The sequence below is a fragment of the Bison bison genome, unplaced genomic scaffold (assembly GCF_000754665.1).
Source record: "Bison bison bison isolate TAMUID 2011002044 unplaced genomic scaffold, Bison_UMD1.0 scf7180017864233, whole genome shotgun sequence".
NCBI lineage: Eukaryota > Metazoa > Chordata > Mammalia > Artiodactyla > Bovidae > Bison > Bison bison.
In genome coordinates this window covers 552,337-558,012 of record NW_011494805.1, presented here as the reverse complement: position 1 = coordinate 558,012, position 5,676 = coordinate 552,337, and the positions used below count along the sequence as shown (strand labels likewise).

Here is a 5,676-nt window from a genome sequence, read left to right as displayed (position 1 = left end):
GTCCTGGCAAGTAGAGAGCTCACTTTCCAGGCCTGGAAAAGCGAGTGCCCATACTAGGCAACAGTCAATAGCAGCCTCGAGGTAAGACGTGAGTCATATCAACTCAATGATTCAGATGTGCCTACAGAGACCATGCTGATTCTAAGCTTCAAATGAAATAGACATTTAATCTGTTTGTGGCTCATCTTCCTATAACATGAGGCGGTATTTTATTAATAGTTCTGTGGGTCAATGTTTAATTTTTTCTACTTAAGTTTCTTTCTAATAGAGATCCTCCTTAGCCTTTTCTTCCACCCTTTCCAGGTCTCAGCAGTATTGTGCAATATAGTAATGGACTCTTTTGATCGAATTTCACCCAGTTCTGTAATTGACCAAGATCTCTCACTCCAGAAGCAGATCAGATCAAAGAGATGTGGGAGAACGGGGTTCCCGATTAACCAAAAAGCGGCGATAGGAAGAGTTTCACACTTCCTAGGACACGGTTTTATAGAATGCAGATCCGGAGAAAAGCTGCTTAGTGAGACCTGCTCTATGAGTCATGTTGCTTTAATGAGATGGGGCGGATATACTCCTTTGCTCAAATGTGGGATGCAGGATGCAGATCACAGAGATAACATCTCATGTTGACTCTGGATCCATGCCGACAGGCCAGGTGCGCTTCTGCCTCCGCACTTTTGGACACTTCGTTCTTCCCACTTCTGGAAATGACCTTCCTTTTCCCTGTCTTATGTGTTTCTTACTCTTAGTTCGAGATTCAGCTTAACCCCTGTCACATGCATGAAGTTTCTGTTGATGGTTCTAGACCCACAGATATCGCCGCCCCCTGAATGCCATGCCCGTTTCAGCTGTCGTCACATGTTAGTGAACAGCGTGATTGCAGAAAGCAGGGGTCAGGTCTGAACTGCTCTGCAATAACAGGTCCTGGCTAGATCATCGTTGCTGTAATCGCAACCCAGTTCTGCTTTTCCTTTCCGAAAAGTTTCCCCGTGCCAGGGCACTAAATCAGTAGATGCAGAGAAGGACATAATTTCCTCACGGAATGCCAGCGATCTGGCAGCCGGGACGGTGGCCATCTCTGTCAGCAGGATGCCCTCCAGGGTGTGGGTGATGGACCGGCTGTGACTCAGGGAGCACAGGGCCGGCACTGAGTCACTCGGCAAGGCACAGGTTGTCTTTCTTCTGTTTGGAAGTCCTGTCCTCATTCTTGCCAGACTGTCTTTCCTGCTCTGCAAGAACCTGAGTGCTGGAAAGAGAGGAAACCTCTGCTGGGGTCCTCAAATAGCGGCCCAGACAACCCTTGAAATGTGAGTTTCTGCAATGGAATTTTCTGACACGTATGCGTATGTTCCTAAAGAGTGTGGTAAACACAGAGTCCTGAGTTTCACAAGCACACGTGGGTGCGGGTGGGCAGTCAGACAGCGAGGGGTGCTCTTTGAGACGAGGGAGGCGGCTCATCCTTTTATTTACTTATCTGTTGCTTCTGGCTGAGCTGGGTCTTCGCTCCCACGGGGCCCGCTCTCTGGTCGGGGTGCGTGGGCTTCTCCTTGTGGCTCTCTTATCGTGGAGCGTGGGCTCCAGACTCACGGACTTCGGTTGTTGTGGCTCACGGCTCTAGAGCGCAGACTCTTCAGTTTGGGTCACTTCTCCGTGGCATGTGGGATCTTCCCTGATCAGGGACTGAGAGGCACGTTCTTCACCACTGGACCTCCAGGGAAGCCCGGGAAGCTGATGTTGGTTGATCACCAGCTGGGGGTGTGTGCTTTGGGGTGTAAGATTGGGGTTTATAGGCCAACATCCAGAGAACTCTTCATTCCCAGCAAAGTATTTCAATCCCATTGCAACTGGGATTTGTGGTTGCAAGGAGAACAATAATTTAAAAAAGGAATTTATTGAAGTTTTGTTGACTTACCATATTTTGTTAGTTTCAGGTGTACTGCAAAGTGATTCATATTTTGATCATAGCCTTGTGGTCCAAGTACTCGGGAAAGATTGATACAGAAAAATGTCTGCCTTTCCACTAAATCAAAACAGTCACACTTCAAAACCAAAGCAATTTCAACAATCTTTTCACCTTTGCATTTTATATAAAAAAGAAGCATAAGAAGATATTGAGGTCCCAAGAGGCTGGAAGTCAGCCAGTGTTAGGGAAATGAAAAACAGGGATCATGTTTGAGATTTTTTTCTGTGTAAAATATGATTATCTCTATACACTAGAGTACTATTTTAAAGGACACTATATTATAAAGGGTAAAAATAAGTGTCATTTGTAGGCAGTTTACTTAGGCAAGTAATAAGCTACAAAAGGAAGACTAAAAGAAATGTGGATGTTGAAACTGGCACAGCATTGCATGGAACCTCTTTCTGCTGAGTCTTCATTAAAAAAAAAACACGACTCTTGTACACGCTGCTGCTGCTAAGTCGCTTCAGTCGTGTCTAACTCTTTGTGACCCTATGGACACCTACTGTATTCAAAATGGATAAGCAGCAAGGACCTGTTGTAGAGCACATAGAACTCTACTTAATGTTGTGTTGCAGTCTGGATGGAAGAGGGTTGGGGAGAATGGATACATGTATATCCATGGCTGAGTCCCTTCTCTGTTCACCTAAATCTTCCACGACACTGTTAATTGGCTATACCCTAATGCAAAATAAAAAGTTTAAAGTTTGAAAAAAAAATCATGACTCCATTGACTTTGGTTAACTTTTCATCAGCAGTGCTCCATTCGATTTCTCTACTCTAATTTTTTGAAAAGTTTTCAAACTTTAAAGAATAATGCGCAAGAAGAAGTGCATTTTACATCATGACACGGTGTGCATGTGCACATGCGGCGTTCAGACTTCCATGACTGAGGCAAACAGAAACACAACTTGCCCTTACTATTGTTTCCCGCTTTTTGTTTGTTAAAAGGCTGAAGGGCATCGTGGAGAACTCTCTTCAACACTCTAATAACCTATATGGGAAACGAATCTGAAAAAGAATCGATACATGTATACGTGTAACTAAGTCACTTTGCTGTACACCTGAGCCTCACACAGCATTGCAAGTCAGCTATGGGGCTTCCCTGGTGGCTCAGACGGTAAAGCGTCTGTCTGCAGTGCAGGAGACCCGGGTTCGATCCCTGGGTTGGGAAGATCCCCTGGAGAAGGAAATGGCAGCCCACTCCAGTAATCTTGCCTGGAAAATTCCATGGACCGCAGAGCCTGGTAGGCTACAGTCCATGGGGTCACAAAGAGTTGGACACAACTGAGCGACTTCACTTTCACGCAAGTCAACTATACTCCAATATAAATTTTTTTAAAAGGTTAAAGGGTACCTTTGGATTTTATGAGCTCAGCTTGAAACATATTGTGCTGGTTCAAGATCTTTGATTAACTCCCTTTTTATAATTGATGTATTATAGACACAGAATATGGAGAAGGCAATGGCAACCCACTCCAGTACTCTTGCCTGAAAAATCCCATGGGCGGAGGAGCCTGGTCGGCTGCAACCCATGGGGTTGCAAAGAGTCGGACACGACTGAGCAACTTCACTTTCACTTTTCACTTTCATGCATTGGAGAAGGAAGTGGCAACCCACTCCAGTGTTCTTGCCTGGAGAATCCCAGGGAGGGGGGAGCCTGGTGGGCTGCCGCCTATGGGGTCGCACAGAGTCGGACACGACTGAAGTGACTTAGCAGCAGCAGCAGCAGTAGACAAAGAATATGCATTTTTAGAGAACAGAAATTACAAAATATTCCTTCTATATTAGCTAGATGAAGTGATGACCATTCATGACTTTCCTTATTACCTAATAGAAGACTGTACTTTCACTCCATCTAATTGTCTTCCTCGATCTTGTTAACTCTTTATCTCCTTTACCTTAAACAAAGTATTGTTGCTATTCAGTCACTCAGTTATGTCCAACTCTTTGCAACCCTATGGGCTGCAGCACGCCAGGCCTCCCTGTCCATCACCAACTCCTGGAGTTCACCCAAACCCATGTCCATTGAGTTGGTGATGCCATCCAACCATCTCATCCTCTGTTGTCTCCTTCTCCTCCCGCCTTCAATCTTTGTCAGCATCAGGGTCTTTTCAAATGAGTCAGTTCTTTGCATCAGGTGGACAAAGTATTGGAGCTTCAACTTCAGGATCAGTTGTTCCAATGAATATTCAGGACTGATTTCCTTTAGGATGGACTGGTTGGATCTCCTTGCAGTCCAAGGGACTCTCAAGAGTCTTCAACACCACAGTTCAAAGGCATCAATTCTTTGGCTCTCAGCCTTCTTTATGGTCTAACTCTCCCATCCATACATGACTACTGGAAAAACCACAGCTTTGACTAGATAGAACTTTGTCGGCAAGGAAATGTCTCTGCCTTTTTAATATGCTATCTAGGTTTGTCATAGTTTTTCTTCCAAGGAGCAAGCGTCTTTTAATTTCTTGGCTGCGGTCACCTTCTGCTGTGATTTTGGAGCGCAAGAAAATAAAGTCTGTCACTGTTTCCATTGTTTTCCCATCTATTTGCCATGAAGTGATGGGACCAGACGCCAAGAATTGGGTTTGCCAAAACATTGGTTCGTGTGTTTCCTGTAAGCTGGCTCTAGGGCCACTTTTCTCGTCATTTTAGCCACTCAGTCCTGTCCGACTCTTCGCGACCCCATGGGATGCAGCCTGCCAGCCTCCTCTGTCCATGGGATTTTCCAGGCAAGAATACTGAAGTGGGCTGCCATCTCCTTCTCCAGGGGATCTTCCCAACCAGGGACTGAACCCGTCTCCTGCATTGGCAGGTGGGTTTTTACCACTGAGCCGCCAGGGAAGCCCCTAGTAGTGCTTAATTGTCTTTAACTTCATTAGAAACAATTAGATTTTATTGTGACAGCTGTCATATCAGTGTGCATTTAAAAAGTTATCAAAATTGGTGAATTTTTGTGTAGCCATTTTAATATTGAACATGGAAGAAAAAGGCTACATTTTTGGCATATTCAGTTCAGTTCAGTTCAGTTTCTCGGTTGTGTCCGACTCTTTGCTACCCCATGGACAGCAGCACGCCAGGCCTCCCTGTATATCACCAACTCCCGGAGTCCACCCAGACCCATGTCCATTGACTCGGTGATGACATCCAACCATCTCATTCGCTGTCGTCCCCTCTCCTCCTGCCCTCAATCTTTCCCAGCATCAGGGTCTTTTCAAATGACTCACTTCTTTGCATCAGGTGGCCAAAGTACTGGAGTTTCAGCTTCAGCATCAGTCCTTCCAATGAACACCCAGGACTGATCTCCTTTAGAATGGACTGGTTGGATCTCCTTGCAGTCCAAGGGACTCTCAAGAGTCTTCTCCAACACCACAGTTCAAAAGCATCAATTCTTCAGCGCTCAGCTTTCTTTATAGTCCAACCCTCACATCCATATGTGACCAGTGGAAAAACCATAGCCTTGACTAGATGGACTTTTGTTGACAAAGTAATGTCTTTGCTTTTGAATGTGCTATCTAGGTTGGTCATAACTTTCCTTCCAAGGAGTAAGCATCTTTAAATTTCATGGCTGCAGTCACCATCTGCAGTGATTTTGGAGCCTAAAAAAACAAAGTCTGACACTGTTTCCCCACCTATTTCCCATGAAGTGATGGGACTGGATGCCATGATCTTCGTTTTCTGAATGTTGAGCTTTAAGCCAACTGTTTCACTCTCCACTTTCACCT

The 5,676-nt window shown here is 45.2% G+C and overlaps 1 protein-coding gene across 4 annotated transcripts in view; it reads left to right on the top strand.

The window, feature by feature from the left end:
* COL14A1 (collagen, type XIV, alpha 1) overlaps positions 1 to 5,676 on the top strand; it is a 270,892-nt gene that overhangs the window by 241,876 nt on the left and 23,340 nt on the right. The gene's annotated exons all lie outside the window — the stretch shown is intronic.